Source organism: Artibeus jamaicensis, unplaced genomic scaffold (genome assembly GCF_021234435.1).
Source record: "Artibeus jamaicensis isolate MK-2021 breed Jamaican fruit bat unplaced genomic scaffold, CSHL_Jam_final contig_540, whole genome shotgun sequence".
NCBI lineage: Eukaryota > Metazoa > Chordata > Mammalia > Chiroptera > Phyllostomidae > Artibeus > Artibeus jamaicensis.
The window spans coordinates 732,044-759,155 of record NW_026521879.1 but is presented as its reverse complement, the minus strand read 5'-3'; the positions used below and the strand labels follow the sequence as shown (position 1 = coordinate 759,155).

Sequence of the window (27,112 nt, the reverse complement as noted above, 5' to 3'; positions counted from 1 at the left end):
GCCACCCATCTGGGACCCATGCAGTTTCTCTTAAACAACCCATGCATAGACTTACTGGGATTCATTTTCTCTGAGTTATAGCACTGGGGCAGCAGCCTGAAAGACACCAGGGAGGAACTAAATTATTTGGCAAAGAGGTGAGAGCTAGTGAGGCAGCTTTCTACAGGACATAAGTGCTCGCAGAGGTCATTGTTCCTTTGCTGAACCTCCCTTTTGCCCCCTCCCCACAAAGCAGTCAGCCAGCGCCTTATCTGAGTCCATAAACTTGGCTCACACTGTTTTTGCTCCATTATGGTAATATTCTGAGGCTCAGCTCCACCCAGCTTTTGGGCCCACTTTAAGCTGTTTCCAGTGTCTTTTCCATATGAATGGTTTGTCTTGGCTCATACTGTAGAATTTCCTCGAAATTCTCAAACAAGCAGCATCAGCCTCTACATACCTCATACCTCTTGAGAAGTGGCCCTATGCCCAGCACTAGCAGCAGCCTGTCTCAGTTTATGGATTAGCCTATGCTTGGAAACTCCAAGCCCAACACAAGTAGCAGCCATCAGCAGATCTGAGCGGGGCAAAGGCAGTGGATCAGAGCAAAGCAAAAGCATTGGCTGACCTTGGCCTGTACCTCCCAGGAGGCCTCAGAGCCAGCAAACCTGGTGGAGAGCCTCAGACCACAATGAAGCACTACTCAACCAATTCCATGATCAACACAATCAAGGAGTGGACTCAGTAGGTACCTTAGCCCCACCAAAGTAAGTTCTACTCTATGTGGTCAGCATTGCATAGGAGATCCTCCACAGTAGTTATTGCCAGTCTTCTGAGCCTATTGACGTAGGGGTAAATTCCTCCCATTGACATGTCAACAGCAATAAAGGTTCAACTACAGCAGAAAGGTGTACCCAGCCCAAAGTGGGGGAGCACACTTGGAGTACCCAACTTGGGTGATCAGGGAAGCTGCACCACTGTTTATTATAGGACCCCTACTATATAAGGCCACTCTACCAAGACTAGAACATGAAGCTCTACCTAATACATAGAAGCAATAGAGGGAGGCAGGCAAAATGAAGAGACAAAGAAACACATCCCAGATGGAAAAAAAGATAACAGAACTTCAGAAAAAAACGCCAGACAAAATGGAGTCAAGCAATTTATCAGGTGAAGAGTTCAAAACTGGTTATAAGCTCAATGAACTTAGTAGGTAAACTCAGTGAGAACTTCAACACAAAGATGGGAAGCAAAAAAGTGGGGCTAAAAACATAAAAAAAGAACCAGTCAGAAATGAAAATGATTAACTAAAATTTACAGGGAATCAGGAAGGGAATAGAGGAAGCAAAAGATCAAATCAGAAATTTGGAAGATAAAGTAACAGAAAACACCCAATCAGAGCAACGAAAAGAAAAAAGGAATCCAAAAAATGAGGATAGTTTAAGAAGATTCTCGGACAACTTTAAGTGTACCAACATTTGCATCATGGGAGTGCCAGAAGGAGAAGAGAGAGAGCAAGAAATTAAAAACCAACTTGAAAAAATAATGAAAAACTTCTGTACCTCGTAAAAGAAATAGACATACAAGTCTAGGAAGAACATAAAATCCCAAAGGACAGGATCTCAAAGAGACCCACACCAAGAGACATCATAATTTTTTTGTAAAGATTTTTAATTTATTTATCTTTAGAAAGGAAGCGAAGGAGAGAAGGAGAGAAATATCAATGTGTGGTTGCCTCTCACCAGTCCCCTGCTGGGAACTGGCCTTCAACCCAGGCATGTGCCCTGACTGGGAATCGAACTGCAATAGTGTGGTTTGCAGGCCCGCGCTCAATCCACTGAGCTATGCCAGCTAGGGTGAGACATCAAAATTTAAAAGCCAAAGGTTAAAGACAAAGAGAAAGGAGACAAGAGAAAAGCAGTCAGTTACCTACAAGGAAGTTCCCATAAGGCTATCAGCTGATTTCCTAACAGAAACTTTGTAGGCCAATAAGGGATTATTATAAAATATTCAAAGTGATGAAAAGTAAGGACCTACAATCAAGGTTACTCTCCCCAGTAAAGCTCTCATTTAGAATAGAATGATAGATAAAGGCCTTCCCAGGCAGAAAAAGCTAAAGGAGGTAATTGCCACCATATCAACACTGTAAGAAATGTTAAAATTTTTTCTTTAAGAAAATAAAATAAAAATGTGAATAATAAAATGGCAATAACTACATATCCATGAACAATGACTTTAAATGAAAAAGATTAAGTGCTACAATAAAAAAAAACATAAGGTGGCTGAATGGATAGCAAAATAAGACCCTTACATAAGCTGTAAGAGACTAACTTCAGGTTGAAAGACACAACAAAGTGGAAGTAAAGGAATGGAAAAATATTTCATAAAAATAAAAACTGAGAAAAAAAGCTGGGATAGCAATTTATATACTATACAAAATAGATTTTAAAACAAAAGCTACAACAAGAAGCAAAGATGTACCCAGCTATTCCACTTCTGGGTATTTATCTGAAGAAACACAAAAAACTAAATTGAAAAAAAAACCCATAAACATCCATATGTGCATTGCAGCATTATATATAATAGCCAAAATATGGAGCAACCTAAACTTCCATTAATAGATTAATGAATAAGGAAGAAGCTGTACATATGTATAATGGAATATAAATTAGCAACAATGAAGATCAGAATCTTGTTATCTGCAACAGCATGGATAGACATAGAGGGTATGGTGCTGAGTGAAACAAGTGACACAGAGAAAGACAAATGCTGGATGGTTTCACTTACAGATGGAATCTAAAACACAGAATAAATGAACAAGTAAACAGAAATAGACTCACAGATACAGAAAATGTTTTGGCAGTTGCCAGGTGGATGAGGGGTTGGTTGGTGGGCAAAAAAGGTTAAGAGTTTGAGAAGTACATATTGGTAATTATAGAATTGTCATGGGGATATAAAGTACAGCATAAAGAATATAGCCAACAGTATTTTAATAACTATGTATGGTGTCAGATAGGTACTAGATTTATCAGGGTGATCACTTTGTGAGTTATAGAAAAGTCTAATCATGGGGTTCTATCCTTGAAACTAATATAATATTGTATATCACCAATAATTTTAAAAATAAAAGAAATATTTAGAAAAAGGTATTTGGCATACAACACAATATACACACAATTGCATACACTACAATATATTTGGCATATATTAATATTTACAATGAATACTACTATTCTGATTTGCTATTTTATTCACCAAGATATCTATGGTTTCTATAGTTAATACATGTAATTTTGCATCTCTCCAAACTCAGTTCTAATCTATTAGAAACTCCTATTCAGTCAACATTCATGATGTATCCAGAATTCAAATAAATCAAATGCTATTACTTAAATTGAAAACCTTGCAGCAGATTCCCATTTTTGTTAGAATAAGCACTGGGTTACACATTAGGCAAGGATACCCTCCAAGGTCTTCATAGGGCCTCACTATCCAGCCCCTCTCTTACCTCATCTCTGCTGCTCTCCCCATGTTCACCCCACTCCACACAAACTCTCCTCTGCTCCTTTTAAACACTCCAGGAAATGCTTTGTTCTTCAGTCTTTGCTTTGGCTCCTCCCTTTGTTTGGAATGTTCTTTCAGGAAGCATGCTGAATTGCTATATTCCTCATTGCCTTTTTTGTCCAAATGTCACCTTATTAATACAGCAAACAGAGTATCCTTATTAAAGTTTCAACTCTCCTCCCAACCCTACCCAGATGCACATGGCACTCATGACTCCCCCTACTCTTCTCTGCATTTCCTTTTTTAATTTTTCCACAGAATTTAACACCTTTTAACACATTATATTATTTGCTTCTAAAACATGTTTATTATTATCTTTTACTTTCCATAAAAATGTAAGCTTCCTGAGGGTTGGATACCTTGTTTGGTTACTGATTTCTAGCAGTGAGAGTAGTGCTTGGTAACTGATAAGACAGGTGGCAGATAAATATTGGTAGCTGAGTGAGCCAAAACTGAACTGAGCATACTGTTAAAGTTTTCTTTTAATAAACAAGACCTTTATTTAGCAATTAACTATGCCATCGTGGAAAATTCACTTCTACTAAATAAGACAAAAATAATAGTAAATAAAGCCCAAATGATGAGGTATAAAGACAGAATGAGGGATTTCATATTCAGGCAAGATTCCACATTTGGATAAAGGAAGGTCAATTACTTCAAGCTAATGAGGAAATCATGCTCTCAGAAGCCCTGAGACTGTAGCACTGTTTAGATCTTTACTTTAATATTTAATTTCATATATTTCCTGAAGGAAACTGATTAATAATTGCAACCAGGGAAGCATATACTTTAAAAGACTGACCCCTGCAAGCTGTTGTTTTTTGAAGATTAAACTAGTGCCTTTTTCCTTATAAAACAAGTCACTGGTATGACATCATTCTAACTTCACTGAGCTGAAAATAAATTGAGGCAAAATATGAAAGACAACTAATTAGCCACATGCTTTGTAGCTTTTCTTTGGTGTGGGGGGCACAACAACAAAGTGGCCTGGTACACATTTAGATAATTTTAGTTGATCCTGATAAAATATTAATTTGAAATTATTATGCTCTTCAAAATTCCCTTTTAACTAATTTACTTCAACCTTCAATATATTGTCAAATCTCAAAGTCTAGCTAATAAACATTTATCAAAGAAGAAGGACCAAGGTCATGAACCCAACATGATGCCATCTGTACTGCGGCAGTCCCTCAATACACTCGTGTGTCCACTCAGTAGCTCCAGTTTGGAAAATGCTTGGGAAATGAGCAGCTGCAGGTTATCCACAGAGAGTACAGTCTTTTAAGGGCAATGAAAAACTGAAAGCTGATAAAGTAGACAGGTTTCAGGAGAAACACAATGCATTGTTTAGTTCTGTGCTATCTTTCATCTGCCATAAAATCCTTCTGTGTCTTCATTAGAGACTTCTTCCCTTTTCAATATTTAAATTCTTAACAGAAACCAATAACTTCAAGAGATTTGGAATATAGTCAGATTTCCTATAAACATAGTAATGTTATTAATAAAACTGAAGGTGACAAAGGAAAATTAGAAAAATGGATGCTAATATAAACTTAAATATTGTGTAGAGAGCTTAATGTGTACTAGAGAAGACTAAATTTATAAATTTTATTAATAAAAATGTTATAAAATATTCTTAAGCTTACTGAGTCACTTTAAACAGATTTAAAAAATTTAAGCCAAGGACACCTAATTGGTTGCTTTCAACATAGCAGTTTGGCTTTCATACAAAAAAATTTGAACTGTCAAGAAATAACCTGAAACCCAAGAAACTTACACTAAAAATAAAAACTCTCTACCCTATTATTAACTAGCAATTAGAAGTTTCAACACTAATAAGAAAAGTTGTCTCTGGATGTGAAAGAAGAATCTGGAAAGCAAAATATAATTATTAAAAGTTACGGAATACTCAGCCTTTACATTCTGGAAGTGTCTTTCCCTGGAGCCATTGAGACAAAAAATCCAAAGCTGAAAGGCTTTGGAGCAAATGAACTTTGACATGGCACTATACTCTGAGACCAGTGACAGTGGAAGATGAGCAGAGCATTCAGACATGTAGACGTGACGTTCCTTGTGATGGTTTGCCCGACTGAGCTAGTATCAGATAAAAAACTATCCCAGAGCTGTTTACACTCTGGCAAAAAAAAAAAACCCCAGAGGAACTTAAGCCATTAGAGCAGATATTTGTCAAGATTGATATAGCCCTTCCCTGGTCACCTTGATAGGACGATAATATAGAAATACTTAGCTATTAACATTGTATCCTCATTGCTACTTTTTTCTTTTGAAAATGTTTATGAAATTAACTGATCTCTGTTTTCTGTAACTAATCGAAACTGAAAGCTGAGTCTCCAGTCTTTCTTCTGAGAACCAAACCCATAACTATTTAGTAATTAGAATGACACTACTAAAATTTTGCAAGGAAACCTCTCCCCCAAGGATTTAAGTGAGTTTAACCATGGAAACCATGCAAGTTCTCATTGGGAGGAAAACCTGTTTAAATAATCTGAGTTTTTTAAAATTATGCATGTCCTATGTAAAACTGAAACCTATATTATTTTATTAACTAATATCAGCCCAATACATTAACAAAAAGGAAATTTTATTTCATCCATATCTCCTTTTTGTATACATTTTCTGTTATTGTTTATCTTCTAAATTTATGGATTCATGAAAATACTTAGGCTCCTATGTCCTTGAGAAGTAAATTGAATAAATTTCAACAGTATTTAGTCTCCAAAGTCACATGTACTTCCCCCCACCCCAAAAAATAAAATTATACATGTCCTAACATATCCCATATAGGCAATTCCTCCTCAACAACTACTTTAGAACAATTATTAGAACTTCAGGATGGCAGTGATGAGATATTTCAATGATGAAAATATCATGAGAAAAAAACAACATTGGTCTTAAAATTATTTGTCAGCTCTATCCCATAGAAGTAGCTATATGGACCTTCTTTGTCTTTTTTCAAAGGGAACAGAGGAGCAGCCATTATGTTCAGCCTGAGCACAATAGGAAAACCCCTGCTGCTTTGATTCTTTTGGTTCACTTTGCTCGAAGCCACAAGAAATAAACTTGGCAGCATGGTATCAGGCACATGGGTTTGAATCCTAAATTCTGTTATTTATGATTGACCTTAAAATACCCCTTTACTCTCACGAATCCTAGATTTCTTACCTGCAGGAAATATGTGATAACAACCTTGTAAATTTGCTAAGTCGGTAGGAGATAATGTATTATAAATCATTAGCACTATGCTTGGTATATAAAATGCATTCAGTAACTGTTGACCTACACTGTCTTAGAAATTGTAATATGTATTGCAGTTACATACCACATTTTGAATTTGTAAAGTGCTTTCAAACATACTATCTCATTAACTTAGAAGGAAAAAAGAAGGGAGGGGGAAAGGGAGAGATGGATGAGGTAAACTATAGTCCCACAATTTAATTTAACAGTTGAGGAAACATGACCAAAATGTTGGTTGTTACCCAAGGTCACAGATTCATGACAATGATTAGATTCGGGAAGTGAACTGGCCCAATCTGTTCTTTTAACAAATGAATAAACAAAAATTTAGACAACTTCAAGTTAGAACCAAACTTGTTTGCATTTTTCTAGGACAGCTGTCTTCTAACTACTTCCCATTGTTTTCACACAAGTAGGGCTCCAGCTGGAGCAAGGGCAGCCCCAGAGAATGGAGTTACTCCACTGAGAGCTGGAGAAGAAGTATTTACCTATTCTGTAGTAGTGCAGAGCTTCTCCCAAAATATCAAGCCCTGATTGCTTTCCACACACACACAAAGACTCTATTACAGGCCCTAAGAGTTGAAAAGTTACTTAATAAATGACTCCCCACACAAACATTTCTATACAAAATAGTAATAAATTTTTAGGTAAATACAGTATTCGGAACCTCTTACAACCACATCAAAATTATAACAAACCATAAAACGACCATAATATGGAATGCCTGAAACCTAGCTGAGTTAAGAGTCCTAAAACTAAGGATATATGGAAGCTACATTGATACAGGTAGAAGGACCAGAGACACATATGCCCTGGTCCCACATTGCTTTGAATTTCCCTTAAAGAGCAAGGGAAACTTAGCTTCACATCAGAACCCTCAGCCCAGTGATGGGAGGATAAGTCCCTACAACTTCTGGCTATAAAAACAAGCAGGGATTGCTGCTGAATGAGACAAACTTTTGGAACCCCAGCCATTTCTATTAAGGGGCCCACACATGGAGTTACTCAGACTCACTCATTCTGAGCTCTAGCATTAGGGCAACACCTTGAAAGCCAGCAGGGACATAGAGGGGAACTGAATTGTTTGCAGTCAGAGTAAGAATTGGCGAGGCAGCTTTCTATAAGACATAAGAGCTGGCAAAAGTCATTATTCCCTTGCTGAGCTCTCCCCTCAAAGAGAAGGCAGGCAATGCCATATCTGAGTATCCATCAACGTAGCTATCATTGTTGGCCCTGACCTGGTGATTTCCTGAGCCCTGCCCCACCTAACTTGTAGACCTTCCCAAGCCCTTCCCAGTAGCTTTTCCATACAAATGACCTGTCTTGTCTCATGCTGTGGACTTTTTAAAAATCTCTCAGACAAGCACCATCTGGTCTTCTACCATATGCTAATTGGCCCCAGGTCTAGTACTAGAGGAAGCAAGCCTACATTCATAGCTTGGCTTCTCCCAGGCACCTGCAAGCCCAGCACAAGTAGTAGCCATCTGCATATCACTCTGTAGCTCATGCCAAATGGCCTTGGTCAGGACACAGGTGGTACATTGTGTCCTGTGGCCTTCTGTTGGGAGGCCTCAGAGCCAGTGCACCCAGTGAAAAGCTTCAGATCACACCAGTTTACAGTCCAGACACCTCCATGAGTGACAAACCCAAGGGGTGGACTTGGTAGGCACCAAAGTCCCACTAAAGGGAGTTCTACTCTGTGTGGTTGGCCACTGCACAGTGGTTCCTCCACTGTAGTCTCAGCTGGTCCTTGCAGCTAATCAGCCTGGAGTGTCAATCCCTTCCAGGGATGCCAACAGCAATCAAGTCTCAACTACAATAAGACAGTACACACAGCCCATACAGAGGGTACACCTGGAGTGCCCAGCTTGGCTGTTCAGGGAGGCTGCACCACAGGGCCCTACAAGACACTTACTACATACGGCCATACTACCAAGTCTGGGAAACATAGCAGTGCTACCTATTACATAGAAAAAGAAACAGGGAAGTAGCCAAAATTAGGAGACAGGTCCCAAATGAAAGGCTAGTAGAAATCTCCAGAAGAAGAAATAAATGAAATGAAAGCAAGCAAACTACCCAATATAGGGTTCAAAACAATGGTTATAAGGATGCTCAAGGAACTTAGTGAGAACTTCAACAACATGAAGAAGAAAATGAAGTGATCAGTTTGGTAGTACATAGAGTAAAACTGGAAGAATACAGAGATTAGTATGGCCCCTGCCAAAGAATGACATACAAATTTGTGAAGTATTACATATTTTTACACATCTTCAAAAAGGACATACAGATGGCCCTATACATATAGAAAAAATGTTCAATGTCACTAATGATCAGAGAGATGCAAATTAAAGCTACAATGAGGTAACACTTCACACCTGTCAAAATGACTACCACCAATAAATCTATAAACAAGTGCTGGTGAGGATGTGGAGAAAAGGGAACCTTCATGCACTAGTGGTGGGAATGCAGACTGATGCATCCAATGTGAAAAACAGTATGCAGTTTCCTCAAAAAATTAAAAAAGGAACTGCTGTTAGACCCAGATATCTCACTTCTGGAAATATATCTGAAGAATCCCAAAACATCAATCAGAAAGAATATATGTATCCCTATGTTTATAGAAGCATTGTCTATAATAGCCAAGTGCTAGAAACAGCCCAAGTGCCCATTAGTAGATGAATGGATTAAAAAGATGTACACTTATACAATGGAATACTACACAGCTTTAAAAAAGAAGGAACTCTAATTTTTTGTGACAGCATGGATGGGCCTGGAGATTATTAAGCTAAGAAATATAAGCCAGTCAGAAAAGAAAACAAATACAGTATGATCTCACTCATATGTGGAACCTAATGAACAAAATAAACTGACAAACAAGGTAGGGCCAGAGGCATGGAACAGACTGACAAATCTCAGAGGGAGAGGAGAGTGGTGGACTGGAAGAGGTTAGCCAAAGGACATATATACATACAAGCATAGCCCATGGACACAGACAGCAATGTGGTAAAGTCCAGGGGCACTGTGTAGAAGGGGAATAAGAAAGGGGAAGCAATTGAGGACATTTGCAATAGTGTCAATTCTAGAAAAGGACATGAAAACCATAAAAAACAATGAAAATGAAGGATACACTAAATGGAATGAAGAATATATTAGAGGAAATCAACAGAAGAGTCAATGAAGCAGAGAATCAGATCAGTGATTTGGATTATAAGGAAGCAGAAAACACCCAATCAGAAAAGCGAAAATTAAAAAGGAATACAAAAAAATGAGGATAGTATAAAAAGCCTTTGGAATCGCTTTAAGCATACCAACGTTAGCATCATGGGGGTGCCAGAAGAAGAGAGAGACTAAAATGTTGAAAATCCATTTGAAAATATAATAACAGAAAACTTCCCAAACCTGGTGAGGAAAACAGAATACAAGGCCAGAAAATGGAGAGAGTCCCACACAAGATGAACCCAAAGAGACCCACACTGAGACACATCATAATTAAAATACCAAAGGTTAAAAACAGAGAAACAAGAGAAAAGAAGTTCTTTACCTGCAAGGGAGTTCCCATAAGACTGTTAGCTGATTTCTCAACAGAAATTTTGCAGGCCAGAATAGATTGGTATGAAATAACTCAAAATGATGAAAAGCAAAAACCTACAACCAAGACTATATCATTTAGAATCAAAGGAAACATAAAGAGCTCCCCACATAAGAATAAGCTATAGTTTATTGCTGCTTAACCAGTATTACAAGAAATGTTCAAGGGTCTTCTTTAAGAAAAAGAAAAATAAGATAAAATTATAAGTAAAAAGAAAATAAATACATATTTATGAATCATTAGTTTAAATGTGAATGACTAATGTTCCAATCAAAAGATACTCAGTGGCTGAATGATTATCAAAACAAGATGTTTATGTATGAGATTCATTTCAGATCGAAAACACCCATAGACTGACACTAAACTGATGGAAAACATATTTCATGAAAATGGAAACAAAACAAAACAAAAAAGCTGATGTAGCAATAAACACATACAAGAAAAAATAAATTTTGAAACGAAGACTGTACCAAGAGACAAAGAAGGACCCATCGAGTTCACTTCTCAGTATTTATCTGAAGAAACCCAGACACTAAATCTAAAAGACATATATATCATCTATATATTTATTGCAGCATTGCCTACATTAGCCAAGGTATGGAACCAAACTGAGTGTCCATCAATAGATGAATGGGTAGAAAAAACAAGTGGTGCATATATACAATCGAATATGATTCAGCCACAAAAAGAAATTAAATCTTTCCATCTGCAACAACATGGATGGACCAAGAGGACATTATGCTAAGTGATATCGGTGAGATGGAGAAAGAAAAATGCCATATACATTCATTTATATATGGAATCTAAAAAAGAAAATAGATGAAAAAGCAGAACAGAAACAGACTCATTGATCTAGAAAACATTTTGATGGTTGCCACATGGGAGAGTAGTTGGGGGACTGGTGAAAAAGGTGAAGGAAGGGATTAAGAAGTATGGATTGGTAGATACAGAATAGTCACAGAGATATAAAGTACAGCATAGGGAATGTAGTCAATAATAATATAATAACTATATATGGAGTCAGATGGGTGGCACCCATCTAGTAACTATGTAGTTACTATACTAGATTTATCAGGTTGATCACTTCATAAGTTATGTAAGTAAGCATCTAATCATGTGGTAGTACACCTGAAACTAAAATAATGTACATCAACTCTAACTGAAAAAAATTTAAAAAAAGAACAGATTGTAATAAGTCCTAAAATAAGGCTAGATGACCAACACAGAACTTTACTTAGATGACCTTTTTATACTTACTTTGAAGTTTTAAATACATTTAAAAATAATATCTGCTTTACTGGGGCACTAATCACACTCAGCTGGCCAAGTGGATAATCCAATACTTCTCACACATTCATCTTGGATTGCTGAACACCCTGACTGCACCATGGGCAGCTGGGCTAATTAATCCTTTTCTTTCATTAGTGCCCCTCTTTGTTCCATTTACACTATCTACCTCTAATTCCCCCAAAAAATGACTCCTGCCTTTCCAATCCCGAGCCGTTTCCATATTGATAAACTTGCCGCCTCACTGAAAGAGGATTTTAAAAGATAATATCTTGAAGGCATAAAGTTATCTATGGTGCATGGAAAACCTGTGTTTCATTGTAGTTATTACATTATAAATTCTCAGTAGCATGGAGACAGGCAATCTCCTGGAACTGGAGGTCTAGATTTAGTGCAGAAATATTACATGAGAAAGGAATACAAAATACAGTTAGATGGAGATACATTTAACAGATCCTCATTTCCTTGCTTGCCTCACTCAAATATTATAAAAGAATCTAAATAAAAATTTCTTGGACTCTTGGCCTTATGCAAAATACCTTGTTTTAAACACAACTCAAGGATTTCTTATCTTTCTGTGGGACTGTGATTCACTACAACACTGTTGGCTAACGGAAATCATCTCCACTTTAATTCACAGTTGTCTAAAATCACTTATGAGAAAGGACACTGTTGTCAAACCCCTACAATCCTTAGAGATCAACTTTTTTGGCAATTTTAAGATTTTAAGGGAATATTGGAATAATTTTAAATTTCTATTGCAGTCTTATTTTATTCATATCTAAATTAGTATAAATTACCTCATTTTTCAATTATATACAAGTTATCTTAAGATATATATGATTTTATTTTAGAGAGAGAGAAAAGGAGGGAAAAAGAAGGAGAGGAACACTAATGTGAAAGAGAAACAGCGATTGGTTGCCTCTCATCTGTGACCTTACAGGGGACCGAAACCCCAACCCAGTCATCAAACCAGCGACTTTTTGCTTTTCAGGACAATACCCAACCAATTGAGCCACAAGAGTCAGGGCAACATATATATGATTCTTTACCTAAACATCTATTTTTAATACTTACGGAAATTTTCATTTATATTGTTCATGAAGCTTCTATTTAGAACATGTGTATCCTGTTTCAAAAATCTCATTTATCTTTTCTTATAGATGCATTGTCCAACTCCTTCTTTTTGATAGCCTCAACCGTGCACATCAAAAAAAATTAAGTAATTGCACAATTGAATGCTAATATTTTTCTCATCTCTGCATTAATTCCCTACATCCCAGCACCTCTGCCCTTACCTTAGTTAGGAGAAGGTTGTATTGCTTAGGGCAATAACTAGACCCTTCACTACAATAAATGCAAGCACATACCTTCATCTTCTGTCCTCTCTGAGTGGAGATTGAGAAGAGGAAAAGGAGCTCTAGCTGATATATTGACCTTTGTCTTGTGTTTTCACTGGCCTCTTCATCTTCATCCCTTTGACCCAGTATGAAAACTGCGGGATTGCTACTGTCTGATATAATGTCCAGTCTGAATGACTTTACCTAGACTTGCACTCTTGCTGCCCACATCTAGAAGTGATTCCTTGGCTTAGGACACATCTCAAAGGCAGGCTTTTTCAATTAGTACTCTTAAACTTCCTTCCTTCCTTCCTTCCTTCCTTCCTTCCTTCCTTCCTTCCTTCCTTCCTTCCTTCCTTCCTTCCTTCCTCCCTCCCTCCCTCCCTCCCTCCCTCCCTCCTTCCTTCCTTCCTTCCTTCCTTCCTTCCTTCCTTCCTTCCTTCCTTCCTTCCTTCCTTCCTTCCTTCCTTCCTTTCTCCTTCCCTCCCTTTCTTCCTCCCTCCTTGCCTTCCTTTCTCCCTATCTCAAAGCAAAATACAAAGAGATAAGTAACAGCTGTGAGCTTTAAATTACCTTTGTCATACGTCATCATTGTTTGTATCTTTAAATAATTTTTTATTTGTTTGTCAACAATATCAATTGTGTATGCTGATATATTTTTGTGTAATTTATAACTAATCTACTTTGCTTCTTGTGAACTTAGTCCTCCTTCTGGCATAATCTCAGTTTATCCAATGCGTGAGGTGTGCCTCCTAGTATGTGGATGGTTTGCTTTGAAAGTTAAATTACTGCACTTCTCACTACTTTTCTTCAAAGAAATCTGGGTATTAAATATGCCTCCATTTACTAAAAGAGGCTTCCTTCTGGAGAGCACTCAGTACAAAGTTATCAATGGCATATAATAGAATAAGACCCCCCAGAAAACTTGGCAAAAAATACCAAGTTGATGCTGAATTTATAAACTAGATATACTTTGGATGAATTAGCAACTGAGAATGTAAAACAAGTTCCAGTGGATAATATATAACACCTAAGGTTAATACATTCAACAAATATTACTCAGTAGCTACTATATACCAGGCACTATTATAAATGATGCAGAAACTATAAATGATGCAGGTGATAAAGTTTACCAAGAGGGTATCTGGGAAAAAAGTGATCCAGGCAAAGGGAACAGTGAGTGCACAGGACCCTTATCAGCTCTGGGAATAAAAAAAAAAAGCAGTAAGAAGACCATAGAGGCTTGGCAAGGTGATCAAGAAGAATCATACCAGTGGGACAGAAAGAAGGAGTCATACCAGTGGGGCAGAAAGAAGGTAAAGAGATGTCCCAAAAGAGTCTAAGAATAACAGAAGGTCATGTAGGGCCATGTTGATGATTATAAAGACTTTAGATTTTATTCTGCATGAAACAGGTAGTTATTGCACAGCTCTGAGTAAAGTCACATAGCAAATTCAGGTTTTGGTAGGATGACTCTGGCCACTAAAATGGAACATGGGTTCAGCAGGGATTTTGATTAAGAGGCAGGTGCAATTGTGTAGGCGAGCAATGACAATGGCTCTGGCCAGGGTGGTGCAATGAGAAGTGGGTGCTCTATGGGTATATTTTAAACATAAAACCATGGATTACATGTGGTGTGTGTGAAGGATCTTTGAGTTAGGATAACTCATAAGATGTTTCACCTGGAAATGGGAGGGATGGGGGTTTTCCATCACCTGAGATCACTAAAATGTAGGTGGAGGAGATTTTGTGGAAAAGATGAGAAGTTTCACTTGGGATGTAAATTGAGAAATTTATTAGACACCCTAGGATTTATACCAGTCTCCTTAACAGGAAAATCTCTTTTTTCCCCTTTCATGCCTCCTTTTTCTAGTTATTCTCCCTCCCCATCTCTAATTAATAATTTCCAAAGAAAAATATTCTGCTTACACCTTCTTGGTTCTGCTCATCCACAGTGCAGTCTATAGTAGTGTTCAGCAGAAAGGCAGAAAATATATTACGTAATTTCCAAAGATAAAATATATTCTGTTGTTGAACTGATTCTGATAGGAAGCAATAATATATAGCCTGTCATAGAATTATAGACTTTTAGGAATCTTGGGCAGAATCTACAGCAACCTCTTATTTTATACTTGAGGAAGCTGAAGCCCAGGAAGGATAAATGACTTTTGAAAGGTCAGTCATCTAGTTATTACAGAGCTGGAGCTGGAACCCAGGGATCCTGCAAGCTATTAGAGCACATGGCCTCTCAGCTGATTTCCTGCTTTTGTCATTGTTCATATGCTGCAGCATTCACATTCTACTTATATATTTGCATGTGAATATAATTAAATGTTAGGCCTCTAGCATAGAGTCACCACTTTCCTGGCTTTGAAAAGAATTTTTTTCTGTTCCTTCTTTTTTTCTAATTAAATGCCTTTGAAATCTTCCCTTAACCTTAAAATGAATAGGACCATGCACTGTAAAACGTCAAGCAGATAAATGATTTGCACCAATAAGGTGGTCTGGGATTTAAACCAGAGAAAATGTAACTTTTAACATTTACATACATTTAAATGAGTAGAGTTGTGCTACATAAATACCATGCCATTACAACAGTTCTAAAAAATTATTTATGGAGAGAGTACCAGGCTACCGCAATTTAGGAAAAAAATCTGAATATTAATATTTTATGGCAGCACTTTCTTTTACTACAGGTTTAATTATAATTTCATACAGAAAAGTTCAGGATCAAATGATAAAGTCTTACCCAAATAGGTAATACTCAATCACTTTAATTATAATATTGTATAGTTATATAAAATGGAAGATTATTGGTTTGGTTATCATTTTTAGTAGTATATTCTATATGTTCTTCAGGAAGTCCTCACAGGACCATGATGTTTATTGGATTCAGAAAGAAGACACTAGATTTACTGGAGACTGTAATCCTTCTCTTAAGTTCTGACAGTATAGAAATAGCCTAGACTTCTTTAAGGTAATTAAATAGCTGCACAATAATCTTTCAATAGAATTAGAACTGACTTTGGAACTTCCTTTCAACCAGGTTCTCTCATAACATGAAGCAGCCAAATAGGGATCATTGGAGAACAGAGCAAATCATTATGTGAAATATACTTTATTGAAGCTGTGTTTTAAGCACATCTGCTTTGCCTCTCTGCTTTTCAGTCTTTACTCATGGCTTTCTTCTTTTCATGCAACAAGCTTAATATGCAACTCACTCACCATGTGGCTTTTCTCATCCTTCTCACCTGCCCTGAGCCTCAAATACCAATTCTCCACCCTCAAATCAATGGCTTTTACAAATTGTCTTTCTAAGTGCAGGAAGGTGATTTATTTAAAATTTAATGTAGGCAGATAATCTACTTAGAAATTAACTTGTTTTATTTCTAAGCTGTATTCATTAGGAGGAAAAAAGTGGGGGGGGGAATTGTTCCATCTCCAAGGACACAACAAAAAATTATTCCTGAAGATCGAGCTCTACTAATGCCAAGGAATGGGAAACAGACAATTCCTGTTTCAGAGTTAGAAAAGAAAATTTATAGGCTAGGATGGGCTAAAAGCAGTTTATTAAGCAGTCCTTGGGGTCAAGGTTTAGGTACCCATTGTACCACCTGGGTTACATAGTGATTTTCAACTTGCAGGAATAAAGGCTAATGTGACAGTTAAAAAAGAAGGACCACTTTGGAATCGTGTGAGCTCCACCAATCTGTGTGTGGTCACACAAACAAGCATGGGTCCTGTGACCACAACAGATGATCAGCATTAAAAGTCCTATGACATGTGTGTCTATAGGACAAGGGTGGGTATTTGAGCTGAACTTAATTTGAATTAAGCAAAAACATATGATGTTGCCTGACAAATGTTTTAACAGAATTTTACCTGCTACTTGCAATAATTGGCTCATAAATACCATGAAGTGGAAAAAGGAAAACAAAAACAGAAGTGATCACATCATTTAAGTGTTTGATGAAGTAACATAAGTAAAAAGCCATTTCCATTTTTTCTTTTTTCTTTTATTGATTATGCCATTACATTAGTTCTATTTCCCTCCTCCGTTCCCCTCCACCCTGCACACCCCCTCCCCCACCATTCTCCTCCCTTTAGTTCATGAAGACGTGTGTCAAGTTCTTTAGATTCTATATTTCCCATACTATTCTTACCTTCCCCATATCTATTTTCTATCTACTGTCTATGCTACTTATTTTCTGTACCTTCTCCCCACTTCTCCTCCTCCTACTCCCCTATTGCTAACCCTCCATGTGATCTTCATTTCTATGGTTCTGCTCCTGATCTAGCTGTCCTCTTAGTTTGCTTTTGTTTTAGGTGTGGTTGTTAATAACTGTGAGTTTGCTGTCCTTTCACTGTTCATCTTTTTTATATTCTTTTTCTTAGGTAAGTCCCTTTAACATTTCATATAGTAAGGGCTTGGTGATGATGAACTCCTTGGATTTGATCTTATCTGAGGAGCACTTTATCTGCCCTTCTATTCTAAATGAAAGCTTTGCTGGATAGAGCAATCTTGGATGTAGGTCTTTGGTTTTTATGACTTGGAATACTTCTTTCCAGCCCCTTCTTGCCTATAAGGTCTCTTTTGAGAAATCCGCTGACAGTCTGATGGGAATTCCATTGTAGGTGACTGTCCCCTTACCTCTTGCTGCTTCTAGAATCCTCTCTTTCATTTTAATCTTGGCTAATGTAATGATGATGTGCCTTGGTATGTTCCTTCTTGGGTCCAACTTCTTTGGGACTCTCTGAGCTTCCTGGATTTCCTGGAAGTCTATTTCATTTGCCAGATTGGGGAAATTCTCCTTTATTATTTGTTCAAATAAGTATTCCACTCATGGCTGTTCCTCTTCACCTTCTGGTACCCCTATAATTTGGATGTTGGAGCATTTAAAGATGTCCTGGAGGTTCCTAAGCCTCTCCTAATTTTTTTGAATTCTTGTTTCTTCATCCTTTTCTGTTTGGTCATTTTTTTCCTCTTTCTGGTCCACTCCTTTGATTTAAGTCCCAGTTTCCTTTCCATTACTATTGGTTTCCTATGCATTTCCACTCATCTCAATTAGTTTAGCCTTCATATGTTGCTCTAATTTGTGACTATAATCAACCAGTTCTGTGAGCATCCTGATCACCAGTGTTTTGAACTGTGCATCTGAAAGTTTAGCTATTTCTTCATCACTTAGATTTATTGGCTCTGGGGCTCTGAGTTGTTCTTGAGCCATGTTTTGTTCTGTTTGTGCCTGTTACATACATACGAGGAGAGGCGCCTTGGTGTTTACCGGGGCGGGGCCACCCAGGTCGCAGGTTTGTGATGCTGTATGTGGGGGCAGGGTCAGAGAGGGACAATGGTGGTCCTCTCCGCTTGCCCCCGCCTGCTAATTGGAGCGCAAATGTGCGAGTCTGCCACCCTGCGCCAGTCGCTGGGGCCTGCGAGATCTGTCTCAATGCTCGCCTCTTCACTGGTTTATCTGCGTGCAAATGCATGACTGACTGCAGACAGCCAGCAGTGCCTCTTCCCTGGCTTCCGCCCGTAGCTAGCCTGCATCTGGGATCCGCACCCCCGGCTTCCTGTGCACCACCGGGATCTTTTTTGTTGGTTTCACCCCTCTCACCGGTTTAGCTGAGTGGTCTGTTATTTCCGGACTCCGTATTCAATTTTCTGTGTGGTTTGGTTATGTTTTTTGTTGTTAAAACTTTATTGTTTTTAGATTTGGTTGTGTGAGGATGAAACATGTTCCCACCTACTCCTCCATCTTGGCAGAAGTTATCTTTTTTCATCAAAAGCCACTCAGGCATCTCGGGTGAAGAAGCCAATGTGATAATCCTGAATTCTTGATTCAAAACCTGCCAGAGTTTCCATTTACTATGAAAAAGTCAACCGTAAATCAGGAAAAGAGCACACGTCTGTGTTGCAGGCCGCTGGCACCATCAGCTGTGTCACCGTGCAGGCAGGATCTCTCTCTAGTTAATCCAAAGTACTGTAGTAACCTCTCATGGTCCACTGGCAAGAGTTCTTTGTACCCAGTTCCAGTCAAAGTCTCTCCTGCTTTCCAGGCCACTCAGCCAAATGGCCCATTTTCATTTTTAACATCTGTAAATTTAAGTACTTATTCATTGTTTTCACGTAAATAAAATTTGGGTTTTTAAGTTGGAATGTATATAATAATGACATAATCTAGTTTAATGAAGAAAGGATATATAAAGAAAGGGTTAACCAGTTGAGAAAAAAATCAATTTCACTATGACCTAAATCATCTACATCAGAAAAAAATGTAGATTCACTCAGTCTAATTTCAAAATAAATGTCATACACAGCCAAATAATATTGCTGGAAAGGCATCATCTTTGTATAGATTTTAGGTAGATTCTGTAATATTTTTACAACTTTATATCTCAGTTTTCCAAACCTTTCAGATCAAAGCTAGAAGCATAATATTATGTATAATAACAGTGCACATGCAATAAGATAGAGGGTAGGAGGAGATGAATTTGACAAACAGTAACTAACAATCGATGAATGCCTCCTATGGCTTGTGAAGGTCTCTCTTTCTCTCTTTTGAAATATCTGAGCTATGCTACAGAATAGTCCTCACTTTTGTAGTTAATAGAAGTTTACAATGTATTGTGCATATCTATTGTATGCACAAGACAACATAGGAGGAAACAAATGACATCCTTACTTCTAATTGTGAAGACAAAATTTACCTGCATGGAATAGCTAAAGATCTTTGCAAGATAGCATATTATCAAATACTTTGCTGAGTGCAGTTAGGAATTCACTGATTACAAACCTCAGGCAAGGCTTACCCCTGTAGAAGGTGAACTTGAAGACAGACTTTCAAAACAAATTAATGAAGGTGAGTTAGGTAGAGCACTTCAGGCAAGATAAATACAAGAGCATAAGGGTAGATTTAGATCCAGGGTCCATACCTAAGGGAGAGTGTTGATATGTGCTAGTAGAAACACAGGGTTCTTGCCTAGGGAATGGTTAAGATAATGAAGGATAGACAAAATGAAACCTTAAATGGAAGGCACCAAGAAGAAAAGTTTGAGCTCAATGCAACAAATTGTAATTGCTTACTTCATCTACCACCAACTGACCATTTTAGCTTTAAATCAATCCACTTTAGATTTATGTGTTGATATTAAAAACAAAACAAATCCGTAAGTCTATGCTAGATTTTGCTGTGGTGAAGAAAAATTTAGAGAAGCATGTTTAAGGTTGAGGTCCATCTGTACTTACCGACCTTCCTATCCTATTATACACATCTTGCTAATTCCTACATAAATATTTGCCTTTATGGTTAATTTCCTCCTAGGAAAGTTTCTGTCCCTCTGTCACATTTTTTTCCAGATTTTACCATCCATCAATTTCTAGTTTATGAGTATATCTCCTTTTCTCTAACATATGTGTCAGAATCACCTTCATCTATACTATATTTAATTCTCAATTTTCTACACACCTATAGTATTTTTTAAAACTCACAATCATCAAGTATGATATTGGAGACAATTGTATTTGCTGCCTGTTATACAATGAATCACGTCCTCCCTGAATTCATATTGAAGTTCAATCCCCTACCAGGCAACGAGACCGTATTTAGATATAAGGTCTTTAAAAAGATAATTAAATCAGGTCAAGAGGGTGGGGCCCTAATCCATACCACCAGGGTCCTTGTGGATGACGTGTAGTGGTTGCTGGAGGGAGGGAGATACAAGGCAACTAAAGGGTAATGGAGAAAAAACACAATAAAAACTTTTAAAAAGAAGGTAAAGGGATTAGTCAAAGAACATATATGAAGGACCAATGAACATGGACAATGGTATGGGGATTGACTATGGAAGTAAGGAGTGGGTTGGGTGGAGGGAGGCAAAGGAGCAAAATAACTTTTGGGACAATTGTAATAGCATAAACAATAAATCATTAATATAAAAATTACAGGAAAAGAAGACAAGAAGACACCAGGAGTGTATGTGCACAGAGAAATGTGAGGGCATGGAAAAAGGGTAGCTGCCTGACAGCCATGGAGAGGTCTCAGGAGAAACCAAACCTGCACACACCTTGCTCTTGTGAAAAAATAAGTTTCTGTTGATTACAGCACTCAGTTCATGGCAGTTTACCATGACAGCCCAGTAAAACTAATGTACAGCCTGTATTTACTGAATACTGGTCTTATCTCCCTTATTTGACTCTGATCCTCTGGAAGGCAGGAAACAAATTATCTAATTTTTAAAAAATCTATTATGAGGCTTGGGATATTTTATTTGTTGCAATAATATTAGATGATTAAATGTTCACCCACATGAATGAGTTAATTTGAGATTCTTATAGAGGAAAGGATTCTTAGGAAGATTTAAACTGCTGCTAGGATAGAAGAGTGAAAATCACTTAAGATTCTCGTAACAAACAGGAAGAGTACATTGTAATGAATGTGATTATAACTTGGGAGTCATAAAATCTCAACTTTGAATCCTGACTCCCCAAATTAGTAACTGTAGGTTGTCCCACTGTTTCATTATTTAAAAAATTGGGTAATAATAACACTTACTTTTCAGTATTATTAGGATTGAGATAAACTGTTACACATTGTTTCTAAATTCTGGTAATGTTTAGCAATAGATGTTGGTCCTTTGGGCAATTTTACATAGTGCAAGTAGAAAGATAATAAATTAGGAAAAGAACAAACCTGAAAAAGTGATGAATGTACCAGGAGAGGTCTAGAAGAAGCTGATGAGTTACAGAGGAACTCTGTAGAAAATAAAACTCTGTATTTAGAAAATAAAGAGCCTACTAGGATGCAGCAGTACTGAAAATCAAAGGTTAGTCTGGAACATTAACTTTTTAAAGCTATCTGTTCATGGGGTCATGTGGATTTTCTGGCAATGAGAATTAGTCTGAAAATAGCAAGAAAAGAGAATTGCTGGCTTCGCATAAAGCTTCGGAATAGTCTGGAGAGTAAGATGCCCAAACGCAATATGTATAGGGAATGAGAGTGCTGTGAAATATTAGATTCTGAGCCATGCTGAATAAAACATGGCAAGGTGAAATGCAACCAATAGAGGAGAAGATACAACGCAAAAGTTGTGAGTTTTCTACTACTCCCATTTTAGGGTTCCTTTGACCTTACCAATACTATGGCCTTTCAAAATTCTGCACTAGGTTTTACCCAGTGAGCCAAACTGGGGTATTCTACTCTGATCAACTATGTTTTCAACTAAGTCATGGCAACAGGATTTTGATTTTATGATCATTTCATTTTTTCTCTATTGTCATGATATGCTACCATAGGGCCTGTGGTCATTCCAAATGTTCACCTGTGATTTAGAATTCCCATGACAATGTCTTAAATTTTATATTTATAAAAAATAGCCTAATACTTGCTGTTAGTCTTCAAGTAACTATAGTCTGAGCAGTATAATTATAGTTTATGTGGTGTTAAAGGTATACCTAGGAGAAAATACATTATTTCAAGACTTTGTGAGAAATGTTAAAAATATATTATCACTAGGAATGGCATTTCTTCTGCTCAGGGGGCATATAACATCTCAGCAGTTTTCCATTCAAACGTCACTGATATGGGGTTGGCATAAAGAATTCGGTGCCCTCCCTCAGTTCAAGGTTAACACAAGAATCACAGAACTCATAATCTCATTGAGACTGGTTTGTCCTTCCTCATAACTTTTCCTCCTCTAGATGAGTTATCTGATACCTAGGAGCTTTTCCCTCTAAAACATAAGATTTTAAATATTTTCACTATGAGGATTTAGGAAAAACAAAAATATAATCAATGTTCTCTAAGTACTCAGGTATGAATTAATTATGTAAATTTGGTGAATTGATAGAGATATTTTAATTTACGAGAAAATTTCATGGAGGACTTAGAAATACTATCAGTAGAAGTTTCTCAGAAATGATAATGATAAAGATTGATGAAGCTGTGCTTTCTACTGCATGGATTTCCTACTAGAAGATACATTATGTTAGTGAGTTTCAATAAAAAAGCAAGCAAGGGAGTGCATTTGTAAAAGCGAGTGGGGGAGGTGGAAGAGGGGATAAATGGTAGTGGATACAGACTTGACTTGGGGTGGTGAACACATAGTACAGTGTACAGATGCACTGTGGAACTGTGTACCTGAAACCTTTAAAATTTCGTTAACCAGTGTCACCCCAAAAAAAATTAATAAAAAAGAAAAAAAGTATTAAATTTACCAGGATATTGACTTTATGACTTCATCATTCCTCCCAAAACTATATATCTTAATATTATTCACTTGAACATATTTGTAGATACTTATCAAAGTCAAAGAATGTCACAGTTTACATAATGTATATCTCATATATAATGTGTTTGTTATGAGTTTTCTGCAGAGAATTTTTAATTAAAGTTATTAAAGTAAAATGCCTGTTAAAGCATACTTGCCTATACCAAGTAAGGGTCTCCTTAGTCACATAATCCTTTTTATGTGTGCACACACATTTATGTAATGATCATCCAATGCCAAGGGCCACAGGATTATCTAAAATAAATCTCAGTTAATGGGAAATAGCTAAACTATATTTTTTCCTTAGAACTGAGGCTGAAGCTATGTCCAAAGTAATCAAAACAGTCAATAATTTTTTAAATTTAAACATTAATTATTTTAAAAAGAACAATAATAACCCATTACTTTCACTTAAATAACATTTCATCATAGAATAACTATATTAATACATATATTTGAGATATAATACACATATATCTATCTAGTACATATATTTGAGATATAATATACATATATCTAAAATAAATGAGAAGAGTGGCATTTTTTTATTTTTGCAAATCTAATGATTGGTGTAATAGAATAAAGCTGGATTTTGTATTCAATCTGTTAAGATATGCTCTTTTGGTTGAAATAGATGAAGACAATTCTGCCTGACAAAAATACACATTTGGAAAAGAGTGGGGCATTATAATAGTATTTTCAAGTAACCAAGTATTATTCCCTGCTACTACACCAAATTGTAAAAAGTGCATCTTCTAAAAGAGTAGCTGCAGGATGGAATCTGAAACCATATTAATGAACTTTTCAGATTCTCTTACATTGAAATCCTTTTTTTTCTACTTTGCACTTTGAATGGATCTTTTAGCCATGCATAATTTTGTAACATTGGACATTTGTAAAATAGCATTTCCCTTAGTTACACTCATTTTTCAAATGTTGACACATTTTATTATAAAATGCATATATAAAAACCACATTTTCTTTTTAAAAATTTTTTATTTAGTTATTTTTCAAGAACAGTTTTTTGTCTATTTCTCCCATCCCAGCCCCCCCCCCGCCCCGTGCTCCCCACCTCCCTCCCATTTCCACCCCTCTTAATTCTCGTCCCTGTGTCCTTCATATTTGTTTCTCCAAATCCCTCCCCTTTTTCCCCCTTAAATTCCCTTCCCTCTCCCCTCTGGTCACTGTCCCCTTGTTCTCTATTTCAGTGTCTTGGTTTTTATTCTGCTTGCTTATTTGTTTTGTTGTTTAGCTTCCTGTTAAAGGTGAGATCATATGGTATTTGTCTTTCAACCCCTGGCCTATTTCACTCAGCATAATGCTTTCCAGTTCCATCCATGTTGTTGCAAAGGGTAGTAATTCCTTCTTTCTCTCTCCTGCATAGAATTCCATTGTGTATATGTACCACAATTTTTTGATCCATTCATTTACTGATGGGCACCTAAGTTGCTTCCATCTCTTGGCTATTGTAAATTGTGCTGCTATGAACATTGTGGTGCATAGGTTCTTTGATATTGATGTTTTAGGATTCTTAGGATATAATCCTAGCAGTGGAATTGCTGGGTCAAAAGGCAGGTCAATTTTTATTTTTCTGAGAAAATTCCATACTGTTTTCCATAATGGTTGTACCAGTCTGCAATCACACCAACAGTGAACTAAGGACCTCTTTTCCCCACACCCTCTCCAACATTTGTTGTTTGTTGCTTTGTTTATGATAGCCATCCTGACTGGTGTAACGTGGTATCTCATTGTGGTTTTAATTTGCATCTCTCTGATAGCTAACAATATTGAGCATCTCTTCATGTGTCTCTGGATGTTCTGTATGTTCTCCTTGGAGAAGTGTCTGTTCAAGTCCTTTTCCCATTTTTTAATTGGGTTAGATGTCTTAGAGTGAAGTTGTGTAAGTTCTCTGTATATTTTGGAGATTAAACCTTTGTCTGAGGTATCATTGGAAAATATGTTTTCCCATACAGTTGGTTGTCTTTTTAATTTAATACTGTTTTCTTTAGCCACGCAGAAGCTAAAAACCACATTTTCAACATCACCACCAATCTTAGCAGGAAAGCCTTTAACTACAAGTAATAGTTATAACAGGCTTGTTTCATTCATTTTTGAGAAAATGTCGGCAAAATACCCGCAGCTGAATAACCACAGCTGGCATGTCAGTTGTATTTCATGAAAAAAGGGCCTATGTGAATATTTGTCATTTTATCATACAAAATATTTAAACACTAAAAATCTCAAAAATTGAGGTTTAATAAAATTAATAGCTCTTTACAGCTTTCCTAACAAGAGAAGTTGGCTCTTTATTTTTAAATAGTAACCAAATGGTGATAAAGATTGTGAAAATTTGGGGCCACTGCCTTTATTTATACTAAGGCACCATTACGCATGATAGCTTGTACAGCATCAGTGAAAATATCAAAACAGTGAAATAAGCAAATAACATCTTAGAACATTATTTAGCTACTTTGATCCCATAGATTCCCTCAGATTATTTTAGAAACCCTAGGTGTCTGTGGAGCAAAAAGATCTAACCTTTCCTAAACCCTATGCCCATATATTCAATGGCCTAGAAATCTTATAGGCATCTTAATTGATTATTGGTCATATTTCTTTCATTTCTCCCCAAACTGTTCCTATTTCATTTCCCATCTCAGAAACAATCATTACACAGTAATTCAAATCAAATCCTGAAATGAAGGCAACTGCCTATCAGGTGTCTTTTAATCTGAACTTTGAAAATAAATCATAGGAAGTCCACAACCCTGAACCCAATTCCCTGACTTTTGAACAAAAGCCAATACATAAAAACTGCCAATTTTACTACATGCTTCTGTACAGTGCACATGTTTGTTGCCAACACTGCCAAAGGCTTAGAGAGAGACAGTGTGGTCATAACCTTCCATTCTATTTGTGTGTATTCTCCTGTGATCTTAGGTGATCCCATTTAAATGAAATAAAATTTTAAAGCCATATTTATGATTTATAATTATGACCTATACTAGGAATATATGTTATAAAACATGTTATATAAAATGTAAATTATAATATGAAACACAATTAATTTCATATAATATATAATACATAATACTTAAAAATGTTTTCTAAAATTTATGGTTTTTCTACAGTAATAAAATAACTTGGACATTTAATGTAGATAATTGTATAAGAATTTTATAAGAAATACAATTTGATTAAAGTCATTAGTCTTTAACAATAATAAAAAGCCATTTATATTTCAATAACTACACTTAAATATCTTTACAACATTTAATAGGGAAATACCAGTTTAAGGCAGATTTTTCTTTGAACTCATTTTTGTGTTGTTGCAGTTTATAACTGATTTAACATTTGGGTACATATAATAGACTTGGGTGTATATTCTTTAAATCCCTATTTGTTGAAATGGAACTATGACTGCTACTACAACAGGATATGGCAATGTACTTCACTTTCAGTATATGTTAAAAGGTGCTCATTTATAGGCTATCATGTGAATATAAATCTTTCCCTAAATTACAATTTTCTAAGTAGTTGAGAGAAATAACATGGATATGTTATAAGCACTCTGAAAACCAACACGCTGATTAAATATTTGCAGGGTTACTTCTAAATACCCTAATGAAATAGTCATCATACTGAAATAATCATTATCAACTTTCCACCTTTATTATCTGTTCTTGTCAGCTTCATAAAATTTAGAAAATTAAATGCAAAATCTTTCCATTAGGTAACTGTTAAGCTGTAAATTTAAAAACAAATCAGAGGATATGAAAGTTCAGACCCTCTTAGTAACATTAACTTGTCCAACATTGATTATATATAATTC

General features: G+C 36.5%; 1 protein-coding gene and 1 non-coding gene across 2 annotated transcripts in view; one reads left to right on the top strand and one right to left on the bottom strand.

Moving 5' to 3' along the window:
- The window catches only part of KCND2 (potassium voltage-gated channel subfamily D member 2), a 554,649-nt gene that overhangs the window by 433,110 nt on the left and 94,427 nt on the right, over positions 1-27,112 (bottom strand). The gene's annotated exons all lie outside the window — the stretch shown is intronic.
- LOC119059555 (U6 spliceosomal RNA) lies at positions 8,957-9,060 on the top strand. Its single transcript, XR_005084431.2, has one exon. It is a non-coding gene; the product is annotated as a U6 spliceosomal RNA (small nuclear RNA).